At 41.1% G+C, this 13,377-nt stretch overlaps 1 protein-coding gene across 1 annotated transcript in view; it reads left to right on the forward strand.

The window, feature by feature from the left end:
* Window positions 1-6,628: 6,628 nt before the first annotated feature.
* Window positions 6,629-13,377, forward strand: part of LOC110505388 (filamin-A-interacting protein 1) — a 29,965-nt gene continuing 23,216 nt past the window's right edge. Inside the window, exon 1 of the mRNA XM_021584571.3 lies at window positions 6,629-6,998. The gene's annotated coding sequence lies outside the window, so the exon portion shown is untranslated. The remainder of the gene's footprint in view (window positions 6,999-13,377) is intronic.

The following is a 13,377-nucleotide window of genomic DNA, read 5'->3' on the forward strand; positions in this document are numbered from 1 at the left end:
AACTAAGTAAGAACATGCACGTGATAAAAACAAACGGTAACGTCGCTTTGGAATGGTAATGAGGAAACGTTCAAAATAAAAGTTCGCATATCAACTCATTGCAATGTCAATAACTAATTCAACATATGATTTCAGCAGTCTGTTAGAGCAGTGATTGAGGAGGGACAACCTGAGGGGGACTTGAACCAGCAACCCTTTAATTTTTTTAGTCAAAGATCCCTACTTTCAACTACCTCATCAGAACATTGGAACAAAGGTGGGAGCACTTGTATTGTCTATCCCGCTGAATATCTCATTACAAATAAATCATTAGTGTTCTACCATAAGAGGAGGAATTCCCTTAAAGGTCCAATGCAGCAGTTTGTTAAAGTCTCAATATCAAATCATTTCTGGGTAACAATTAAGTGCCTTATTGTGATTGTTTTCAATTAAAATGATTTTTTTTTTAAACGAAACAAAATTTCTCTTTGCAAAGAGCAATTTCTCAAGCAAGCAATTTTGTCAGGACTGCCTGGGAGTGTTCAGAGTGGAAAGAGGAAAACTGAAAGCAAGCTGTTAGTGTTTTGCCAGTAACCAAAATGTTGCTGGTTTGAATTCCTGAGCCGACTAGGTAAAAAATCTGTTGATGTGCGTTTAAAAAAGGCACTTAACCCTAATTGTTCTGGAAAAGAGTGCCTGCTAAATATGACTCAAATGTAAATGTTATTCTAACCTCATAGGGTGGAGATCCACTGTATATTTTCACTAAACAAAAACATTAACGCAACGATTTCAAAGATCTTACTAAGTTACAGTTTATATAAGGAAATCAGTCGATTGATATAAATTAATTAGGCCCTAATCTATGGATTTCACATGACTGGGAATACACATATGCATATGTTGGTCACAGATACATTAAAAAATAAAAAAACAGTCCGTATCTGGTGTGACCACCATTTGGCTCATGCAGCGCGACACATCTCCTTCGCATAGAGTTGATTGTGGCCTGTGGGAAATATTGCCTCACTGTTGTAGCTTCACTGTACTATCCACAGCTCCCCACAAGGTGGCGGCCATGTATTTGACACACACAACATTCCTGTCTTAATAATTCATATCTGTAGTTGAGGTGATAAAACAGTCGGGATTGTGTGATTCTGTGTTTTCTCATATCAGTGATATTTAAATAGGAATTTAGCTGTAGCATGAATCACATGAATTGAAAATGACACGCTCTTTGTATGCATGCTTCTTGAAGATGCAACACAGGAAATATTGACTACTGTATATATATGACAAACCCAACGCAACAGAAATGTTTTCTACCCGTGTCACCAAAATGTTGTTCTGGAGCAGTCACATACACTCTGTGTTCCAGGTTCATTGCATTACACTATGTTGTTGGATCAAACGAAGCTTCTGACGTCATTGATGACGTTCTTCTGATACTGTGACACGCATTGGCACACAGCTTCGAAGTCAGCAATGCCTCAGAGTTTTGGTATCACACGTAACATCACTAGTAAATGCTATAGTATACCTTGCTACAGTCCACAAAAACACTATAGTAAATACTACAGTATAATACCGTCCCTAAAAACACTGCCTTTAATACTACAGTCTGCAAAAACACTACAATAATTACTATAGTATATATACACTACTCTTTTTTTACTACTTTATGTATACTATAGTATTCCTTCCATAGTATACATTATAGTCTATTTTTATGTCAGTAGCTTGAAGGTGACTTTGTTGACTTCTCACAAATAGTTCAAATGCAATGCAGTATATACTGTGTGCATAAGGACAATAACTCGGCCTATAAGAATGACAGCTTTTTGATCCTTTTTTGATCTGATACCAATAAGAAAAAAAATAATTGCATCATTATGTAAACTCTGTTGGTGGGATATTTGGTCGGTCAGCTTGTATTTGTTCGGTGTGATTTCTATTCACGTTGATTATCTGAGACAAGTTAGTGTGAGGTAATGAGGGCTACTTTACATTAGTAAGCCACATCAATGTGAATCATATTAACCAACGTGCTGATTCTCTGAAATAAGACCACCATCTCAAGGGTAAATACAGACTGAAAAAATAACAAACCTCCTTCCTTCTACTGGAACTGACCACATGACCTCATCTGGGTGTGGGAAATATGACATTCAATCAAAATATACTTGTGATGCCCTCAGCTTGGATAGATCTACTCCATGATACCACATGTTCATATGGGATGACATAATGCATAGAAAGGAAAGAGGCTGTCAAACAACTGTGTTTTGCATTTCACAATGATTCACTTGGAGTGGCACAGGACAACAGAGGCAAGACCGCAGAGTGTATTAACCCTTGGGTTTATCTGTATTTTTAGGTATCAAGAGCGGCAATGAACTTGATGTCAAAAACAAAACGGGTCAAGACCAAGTAAGAGCACTATGTTGCCACCTGAGAGCATCTCGACAATATAGTGCAGTCGGAAAATAGTCAGACCCCTTTCTTTTTTACATTTTGTTACGTTACAGCCTTATTCTAGAAAAGGATTACATTGTTCATCCCTTAATGAGAAAGCAAAATCAGGTTTTTAGAAATTGTAGCAAATGTATTAAAATAAATAAATATCACATTTAAGTATTCATACCCTTTACTCAGTACTTTGTTGGAGCACCTTTGGCAGCGATTACAGCCTAGAGTCTTCTTGGGTATGACGCTACAAGCTTCTCACACCTGCATTTGGGGAGTTTCTACCATTCTTCTCTGCAGATCCTCTCAAGCTCTGTCTGGTTGGATGGGTAGCGTCGCTGCACAGCTATTTTCAGGTCTCTCCGGAGATGTTCAATCGGGTTCAAGTCCTGGCTTTGGCTGGGCCACTCAAGGACAGAGTGGCCCAGAGACTTGTCCCGAAGCCACTCCTGCGTTGTCTTTGCTGTGTGCTTAGAGTCGTTGTCCTGTTGGAAGGTGAACTGTGGCACCAGTCTGACTTCCTGAGCACTCTGTAGCAGGTCTTCATCAAGGATCTCTCTGTACTTTATCACTCCAGTGTTAATCGCTAAATTGTAATTATTTCGCCACTATGGCCTATTTATTGCCTTACCTCCCTAATCCTACTACATTTGCACACACTGCATATATATTTTATTTTTCTATTGTGTTATTGACTGTACATTTGTTTATCCCATGTGTAACTCTGTGATGTTTGTGTGGCACTGCTTTGCTTTATCTTGGCCAGGTCTCAGTTGTCAACGAGAACTTGTTCTCAACTGGCCTACCTGGTTAAATAAAGGTGAAATAAAATAAATAAATACAACTTTTCCCTCGATCCTGACTAGTCTCCCAGTCCCTGCTGCTGACAAATCCAGACAGCATGATGCTAACACCAACATGCTTCACCGTAGGGATGGTGCCAGGTTTTCACTCAACGTGATGCTTGGCATTCAGGCCAAATAATTCAATCTTGGTTTCATCAGAGAATCTTGTTTCCAATGGTCTGAGAGTCTTTAGGTGCCTTTTGGCAAACTCCAACCGGCTGTCGTGTTCCTTTTACTGAGGAGTGGCTTCTACCATAAAGACCTGATTGGTGGAGTGCTGCAGAGATGGTTGTCCTTCTGGAAGGTTTTCCCATCTCCACAGAGGAACTCTGTCAGGCCTTTCTCCCCCGATTGCTCAGTTTGGCTGGGCGGCCAGCTCTAAGAAGAGTCTTGGTGGTTCCAAACTTCTTCCATTTAAGAATGATGGAGGCCACTGTGTTCTTGGAGACCTTCAATTCTGCAGAAATGTTGTCGTACCCTGCCCCAGATCTGTTTCTCGACACAATCCTTCCTTGGAGCTCTATGGACAATTCCTTCGACCTCATGGCTTGGTTTTTGTTCTGACATGCACTCTGAACTGTGGGACCTTATATAGACAGGTGTGTCTCAAGGATGATCATTGGAAACAGGACGCACCTGAGCTCAATTTCAAGTCTCATAGTAAAGGGTCTGAATTCTTATGTAAATAAGGGATTTCTGTTTGGGCGATCAAATCAAATGTATTTATATAGCCCTTCTTACATCAGATGATATCTCAAAGTGCTGTACAGAAACCCAGCCTAAAATGTGTGGATTGATGAGGAAAAAATGAATTGAATTAATTTTAGAATAAGGCTGTAATGTAACAAAATTTGGAAATAGGGAAGGGGTCTGAATACTTTCCGAATGCACTGTATAAGCACCATGCAGTGGGTTTCTCTCTCTCTCGCTCTCTTTCTTTGTGTGTGTGTGTGTGCTTGTTCTTTGATTGTGCAAAGCATTACATCTGCATACTACACCCACACAAGTGACGGGCATGTGTGAACAGAAGTGTTTTTGAGGAGAATCAGTGGCCTAACACAGCACAGGACAAAGTAGAGGATTGGATGGCTATTGTGAAGTAACTGTTCACTTTTTGTTTTTGTTTCTGCTTAGTGATTAGACAACATTGAGAAATGTACATCACACTGTTATGTCCTCATTGGACTCTTTACCTCTCACCCATTGTAGGCTCCAGATCCCACAAGTCCGTTTCACATGTCCAACAGCAGTAGAACACCCACGTTGACCTCACAATGATGCCAACCATGCCCATTGACACTGTAAACAATATACTGTACAACACATTTAGCTCAGTAAGCTAACTGCCAAAGTCCTGAAGAACCTGGCAGCCCCAGCCCTCGCTAGCTCAGCAACTGGCAGTGTCTTGGACTGCCTCTGGGGTGGGTTGGGGTGGCTGGCCGTGCTGGACTATCCCAGCATGGGAGAGAGAAAAGTGGCATGTCACTGGGCACAAACTGGTTGAATCAATGTTGTTTCAAAGTCATTTGAATATTGTGTCCATGGGAACCAGGTCTATCATTCATTTTGATCTACAGTGTCCACAGATTATTAAGTGAAAATGTCAGTCGGAACCGGTACCAGAACTACGCAGATCCCCTAAACAGGTTATTCCGCCTGAAATGTATGCTTGTCATAACAAAGGGGTTGAATGCTTATTGACATTTCAGCTTTCAGCTTTCCATTTTTATATTCATTTGTAAAAAAAAATCTGAAAAACATAATTCCACTTTGACATTGTGGGGTATTGTGTTTAGGCCAGTGACAAAACAAATCACAACTGAATCCATTTTAAATTTGGGCTGTAACACAACAAAATTATGAAAAAGTCAAGGGGTGTGAATGCATTCTGAAGGCACTGTACTCAACCTTAAAATGAGTAACACATCCATGGCCACATTGTGAGGTGACTGTAACTATAAATGTCTTCTTATGTAATGATAGAAAGCGTGCATGTTCAACATAGCATGCAAAGGTTGCAGGTCTGTGGAGATCTTCACCATTGTTATAATAATATGTCCCAAATCTCGAACAGCATTGATCACTTGCACTACAGTATGTACTTCTAATGTAATCTCAACTGCAATCCAGGTCATTTTGGTTGTGATATTAGATGAAGCACTGTGACAACACATGAAGTTGTTGTATAAATACTAAATATCTCACATTTTATTCCCATTTTAACCTTGGACTAGATTCCATCAGATTCACGCTTGCCGATTCACGCTTGTTTTGCGGGTGTCTGAGATGGACTTGCGTTAGAGCTGTCAAATCCACAAGCGGCTCTCGGCATTATACTTTTTGTAAAAAAAAAAAATTACCTTTATTTAACTAGGCAAGTCAGTTAAAAACAAATTCTTATTTTCAATGACGGCCTAGGAACAGTGGGTTAACTGCCAGGGGCAGAATGACAGATTTGTACCTTGTCAGCTCAGGGGTTTGAACTTGCAACCTTCCGGTTACTAGTCCAACACTCTAACCACTAGGCCACCTCATACTTAAAGTGGACATTGCCATTGGCTGCACAGAGTTGCATTAAGACAAATAAGACAAACCACAACTGTGGTATATCAGACCATATACCACAGGTATGACAAAAAATATATTTCTACTGCCTAATTATGTTGGTAACCAGTTTATAATAGCAATAGGCACCTCTAGGGTTTGTGATATATGGCCAATATACCACAGCTAAGGGCTGTGTCCAGGTACACCGTGCTGCTGCTCCAGCTTCAACTGTTCTGCCTCCGGCTATGGAACCCTGACCTGTTCGCCGGACGTGCTACCTGTCCCAGACCTGCTGTTTTCAACTCTCTAGAGTTGGAGCGGTAGAGATACTCCTAATGATCGGCTATGAAAAGCCAACTGACATTTACTCCTGAGGTGCTGACTTGCTGCACCCTCGACAACTACTGTGATTATTATTATTTGACCATGCTGGTCATTTATGAACATTTGAACATCTTAGCCATGTTCTGTTATAATCTCCACCCGGCACAGCCAGAAGAGGACAGGCCACCCCTCATAGCCTGGTTCCTCTCTAGGTTTCTTCCTAGGTTTTGGCCTTTCCAGGGAGTTTTTCCTAGCCACCGTGCTACACACTGAAAGACTGGGGACAAACCGAAGAGTAAATCAAAAGACCTGGACAAGTGACAAAGGACATCATACTGCTGCACCTCTCTCTCCTTGCTGAGCAATGGCTCCTTTCAAACACAGACTCCCTCACCCTTACACCCTTCCATTATCTCTCTGTCACAAGCACTCCCTCACTGACTCATCAAAGAGTGTATTTCCTTGGCTGACTTACAGAGAAAGAGAAAGGGGGGAGAGAGAGAGAGAGAGAGAGAGAGAGAGAGAGAGAGAGTAAAGAGAATGTGTGTATGAGAGAGGGGAGTAGGGAGTAGAGCAAGAGAGAGAGACCCAGATCTCTTTGCTGTAGCATTTTCTTCTTGACCTGGAATCCTAGAGGAGGAGAAATGAGAGAGCAGAGCTGGTCCGTGTGATGGTATTCACTCTGTAACAAGGCAGATGAACATGAGTAGTAGTGAGAAGAGGAATAGGAAGAGGTCGTCAGAGGACATCGACATACAGAAGGACAGACTGAGTCTCCTGTAGGATTAACTTCAGCCCCACTCCAAACCTAACCCTGGGGACCAGAAAGAACAGGTAAGAAAGTACAGGTCTTCCACATAGTGCACAATAAGTAGTGAAAGCATGCGTCTCTCCTCTCTAAACAGTTAAACCATTTGCCAGTGCCGTGGCAGGAGCTAAGCTTGTCAGCTGAAATGCTCTAGTATTATGAGTTTGAAATGCAGAGAGGACTACTACTGTTGCTGGACTTTGCCAGTGCTGTTCTGCACTGATATACTGTAGGTTAGGGAGTAATGTGTGTCGGAATACCATCTATTTCAATGGACTGTGGCTGCCTGCTTTGTGCAGTATGAATGGGTTAAAATCCATGATGCCCACATGAATAAAAACACATTGAGTTGATGACATGTTTTTTTAAGAGAGTAAAGGTGTTTTGACTGTTCTCAGGAGGTAGAATGGTCATTAGCAAGGAGCTAGACACAGGCACTGTGACAGCACACACCGGAAAGAGAGAGTCATTAATCTAGCATTTCCTATAAATCACTACTTGTTCCTCTGTCATTGTTATGTAAAAGCAGTGTGAGAAACCCTTCTAGCGTTTAACTAGGGAGAAGAACTTTCTGAGGACAAATGATGTTCTCCTGAGATATTTAGGCTGGAAGATAAGGAACAGCTAATCCAGATTCCTCTGTTTAGACCTCTTCCCTGAACCTTGTCTAGAGGGGCTCAACTTTCTACCTGGTTATTAATTCATTTGAGTGATGTTCAATTATTTCATTTATCACCATGCCATAAATCACAGAGCATTCGTGTACATTTGGTTCTCACGAACTGTAATCCATTTGTCAAGGCATACATCACACTGTCTAGCTGAGCCAAAACGAAATGTGCAACATATCTATCTTTTAAAGGTTTAAAGGGAGTGCAGTACAGGCATACTTTAGGTTAACTGTCATTCATCTCCTCAGCACCTATCTGTCTTTGCCGTGCTCCTAATCCAGACCAGCTCCGGGAGAGAGAGGAGAGATACTTGAGCTTTTCCCACTCGAGCTGATGTGGTCCTCCAGCACTTAATGACATCATGGTAGATACATGGAGGAGGGGAGAGAGAGAGATATCCGCCATTAACATTTTTGGCACTTTGTCCAGGTCAGGGATAAGGAGATCCTTTCCAAATGTTTGTGTCAGTAGTTTACTTTACACACGTGAGCGTTTTGCTTCCAGGGGTCACCACAGTTCATTCACATACCTGTGAGAATCAGACACAGTATTAAAACTGGTCCGGTGTTTTACAATGTTTGAAGAGTTATTAAGTCAGACAGACCAAGCTATATCATATAAGTGCCATAGGTGCAGAGAGGGCACTTGCTTACTCAAACTGCTTCCCTTTCCACTGAGTATGCCGTTGTCACAGAGCATCTCACGTCACTATATAATTATGATATTGCATCACTTCCTTCTGATCATTGAGATGACAAAGGACATGGCTAAGCTGTGAGGTAATGTAGCTGTGAGGTAATGTAGCTCTATCAGCAGTGGAAGACATCACAGCACAATAGTGAATGTACATCCAGTACTGATACTGCAGGGTACATCATGCACTAGGCTTTGGAATGTCTAGATTGTTGGATAGAACGCATCCAATATTCTACTTATAGAGAGTGCATAAGGGGTGATTATATACCCTGGGCATGTGTCCACTGTCCAGTGCACTGCCATCAGCAAGAGACCTGGGATAACTACAGTTTTAACTACGCTTTGGGGAAAGTAACTATTCCAGGGGAATAAATAGTTACTTTGGAGGTGACTACAACTATTTGAATTCAGATCCCATAAAGTACTACTTTTTAAAACTATTTGAATACAGATCTCAGAAAGTGACTACTTTTCAAAACTATTTTAATGCAGATCTGAGAAAGCAACTACTTAAAAACAATTTTTGAATACAGATCTCAGGAAGTGGATAATTTTCTGAAACTAGGATTGGCCGCTTTCAACTAATGACAGGGCTGTATCTGGAACTGCATGTTGCAGATATAAATAGAATGAATAGAGCACACACAATCTCCTGCACTATTCCAATCTATCTCACAGTCATATTTGAAGAGTTTTGTTCCAAAACGCTATATACCCTCTGTGACTTCTAGGAAGATTTGAACCCACCCATCCCCAAAAAATCTCCAAGTTACCACCATCATTGTAAAGTTTGTTGCTTGATTGTTATCTCTGAAGATAATTATTTATTTCAGGTGATTAGTGATTCATTTACAGGTCAACCCTGTTATATGAACTGAACTCTCGTTTTAATGTGGTGCAACTATTCCTTAAAAAAAAAAAAAAAAATCCAATACATCTCTGGAATGTATTTTAAGGCTTTGCATGCATTTTAGCAAAGCTGCAAATGTACAGTATCTATATGTATTTAAAATAGATTTTTTGCCATTGACATTGAAAAAAAATATGAATGCAACATGCAGCAATTTCAAGGTTTTACTGAGTTAAAGTTCATATAAGGAAATCAGTCAATTGAAATGAATTCATTTGGCCCTGATCTATGGATTTCACATGACTGGGAAAACAGATATGCATCTGTGTATCAGAAAACCAGTCAGTATCTGGTGTGACCACCGTTTGCCTCATGCAGCGTTATACACATCTCCTTCGCGTAGAGTTGATCAGGCTGTTGATTGTGAACTGTGGAATATTGTCCTACTCTTCTTCAATGGCTATGCGAAGTTGCTGGATATTGGCGGGAAATGGAACATGCTGTCAGTACATGTCGATCCAGAGCATCCCAAACATGGGTGACATGTTTGGTGAGTATGCAGGCCATGGAAGAACTGGGACATTTTCAGCTTCCAGGAATTGTGTACAGATCCTTGCGATATGGGGCTGTGCATTATCATGCTGAAACACGAGGTGATGGCAGCGGATGAATGGCATGACAATAGGCCTCAGGATCTCGTCATGGTATCTCTGCGGATTCAAATTGCCATCGATAAAATGAAATTGTGTTTGTTGCCCGTAGTTTATACCTGCCCACACCATAACACCATCGCCACCATGGTGGCACTCTGTTCACAACATTGACATCAGCAAACCGTTCGCCCACACGACGCCATACACACTGTCTGCCCGGTACAGTTGAAACCGGGATTCATCCGTGAAGAGCATACTGCTCCAGCGTGCTAGTGGCCATCGAAGGTGAACATTTGACCACTGAAGTCGGTTACGACTCTGGTGTGGAAGACTAGCATGCAAATGTACTTCCCTGAGATGGCTTCTGACAGTTTCTGCAGACAGTTTTTGGTTGTGCAAACCCACAGTTTCATCAGCTGTCCGGGTGGCTGGTTTCAGGTGTTCCCGCAGGTGAATAAGCCGGATGTGGAAGACCTGGGCTGGCGTGGTTGTTTGGGGTCTGCGGATGTGAGGCCAATTGGACGTACTGCCAAATTCTCTAAAACGATGTTGGCGGCGGCTTATGGTAGAGAAATTAACATTGCATTCTATGGCAACAGTTCTGGTGGATATTCTTGCAATCAGCATGCCAATTGCCCACTCCGTCAAAACTTGAGACATGTGTAGCATTGTTGTGATTTTTTATTGTCCACCTTGTTCATGCTGTTTAATCAGCTTCTTGATATGCCACACCTGTCAGATGGATAGATTATCTTGGCAAAGGAGAAATGCTCACTAACAAGGATGTAAACACATTTTGCACAACATTTGACAGAAGTAAGTTTTTTGTGCATACAGAACATTTCTGGGATATTTTATTTCAGCTCATGAAACATCGGAACAACACTTTAAATGTTGCATTAATATGTTTGTCCAGTGTATGTCGAAATGTATTTTTTTCCTCATATGGATGGAAACAGAGGTCTGCTTCACGTGGCTAACTCAATGATCCAACTCATCACTCCTGTGACATTTAGAAGGCATGTTTCTGCCTATAGTGTGTTGTGGGTGTGGGCCAGAGGAAGAAGGGGAGGACCATCCTCCTCAGTGAATTTCAGAAAAATGTCAATTTTAAAACATTTAAAAAGTAATTATTTTAGATAAAACTATACCAAATATAATCACGTCAACAAATATTTGATTAAAACACACTATTTTGCAAAGAAGGTCTACAGTAGCCTCAACAGCACTATGTAGGGTAGCACCATGGTGTAGACAGATGACAGCTAGCTTCTGTCCTCCTCTGGGTATATTGACTTCAGTACAAAACCTAGGAGGCTCACGGATCTCACTACCCATCCATAGACTTAAACAGTCATTATGACAATTTCCGGAGGACGTCCTCCAGTCTATCAGAGCTCTTGCAGCATAAACTGACATGTTGTGCACCCAATCAAAGGATCAGAAAATTACTGAAAGCATAAGCTACAGATAGCTAGCACTGCAGTTTATAAAATGTGGTGAGTAGTTGACTCAAAGAGAAAGACAATAGTTGAACAGTTTTGAACAAATTAATTTCTTCCGAAATGAAGGAGAAGCAAGAGCGAAATAGAGAGAGAGTTTGTCTTTTTTTAAACTTTCAGTTTCACTTACTTAGCTAGCAAATGCAGCTAGCTAGTTTAGCCTACTGAAACACTCTGCTCCAACAGAGAGATGCTTACTGACAGTACACTAACGTTACTGCATGATTGTAGCGGATTTACTAACGCGTTAGTTCTATTAGCTTTGCTGACTATGACGTTACTTTAGCTAGTTTGTATAGGTTTGGCTTGGAAAGGCTATTTCGCATGGTCACATAGAGCTGGTTTGCTGTGCATTGAAGTCCACAAGCGAAGGGAGGAAAAGAAATACAATGTGGCTGTTATGAAAGTGAACTCTGTTCACGCATGATCAGGGTGTATTAATTTAGCCGATTCTGTTGAGAAACATTTCTTAAACAGAAGCAAACAGAACAAAACAGGGATAAACATACCTGAATTTGTCCAATCGAAATTCTCGTTTGCAACTGTTGGACTAGTGTCACCTGAAATTTGTCTCTCGACCTGTGTACACCTAAGCAGTAAATTTTAATTTACAGGCAAGGTTGTAGCAACCTCATGATGGGTATAGGGAAAATTAGAGAATCATGTAGTACCCTAAACTTATCACGGTTACATTGAACTGGGTGAATGGAATATGAATGAGAGTCATCCAATATGCTGTAAAGGAAATAAGGCCATGCTCATAAAAAAAAGGTCCTCCATCATCTTAAACTGCACTGACCGCCACTGGGCCAGACTGCCTGTAGTGTGTTGTGGGAGTGGCACCAGACTGCCTATATTTTATTTTTTATTCTTTAAACTTGTATTTAACTAAACAAGTCAGGTAACAGGATCGGTGGGTCCCCCACAGGACTGTTGAGCTAACGTAGGATAATGTGATTAGCATGAGGTTGTAAGTAACAAGAACATTTCCCAGGACATAGACATATCTAATATTGGCAGAAAGCCTAAATTCTTATCAATTTAACTGCACTGTCCAATTTACAGTAGCTATTACAGTGAAATAATACCATGCTATTGTTTGAGGAGAGCACACTGTTATGAACTTGAAAATGTATTAATAAACCAATTAGGCACATTTGCCCAGTGTTGATACAACATTTTGAACAGAAATACAATGGTTCATTGGCTCAGTCTAAAATGTTGCACATACACTGATGTCATCTGCTGGCCAAAATCACTGTCTCTTCTAGCTAGAAAGAGTAGTCATGCAAAGAAACTGGCTGCTGAACCTTTGAAAGGTTCATGTATTGAGAGTTCGAATTTCCCTGAAGAGAGACTTACTGTAGTAATCAGTGATCTCAACCAGGCTGCTCCTCTCTTCCTCCCTCGTTCAGGTTGAGGGAGTGACATCATGATGGACTTCTGGAGAGTTCCGTTTGTTCTCTGATGTCATCGATTTGGACGGTTTTGCACATTGTTGACTGCACCATGATTCTGAGATAGAGCTGCCTTATCACCGTGGTTTCTGAGTTATCAGTGTCTGCACTGGCTGACTGCCGGAGCTCTTGAGTTGGACAGACTCAAGTTAGACTAAAAGTGTACCGCTTTCTTCCAGCAGTGTGAAACGATCATGTAATGTCATGTAACATTATGTCATGTCATGTTGTACATGGACAGATCAGTCCAGACCATTTGAACTGTGTGGAATTTCATGCAGAGACCACCTGACTGGGCCTGTGGAATTCCGGAGTGGTTCAGTGGAATTCTAATTTTAGACTTCAGAGAAATAACTGACTTCATGATTTAGTGTGTAAGTCTACTGTATCTGAGTGTGCTTCACCCATGTCTAATTTGCAGACTCTATGGCCTTAAGTGCAACATCCTGAACATGACCCATGATCCACGCCTCTCAGAATCTCCTTTTAAACGTTATATCCAATCATGTCACGTTACTCAAGGAATTTGGTTCTTGATTGGTTGGTGTTCATTTACAGATTCTGTAAACCTACTCC

Source organism: Oncorhynchus mykiss, chromosome 25 (assembly GCF_057628025.1).
Source record: "Oncorhynchus mykiss isolate SJ-2025 chromosome 25, ASM5762802v1, whole genome shotgun sequence".
Lineage (NCBI taxonomy): Eukaryota > Metazoa > Chordata > Actinopteri > Salmoniformes > Salmonidae > Oncorhynchus > Oncorhynchus mykiss.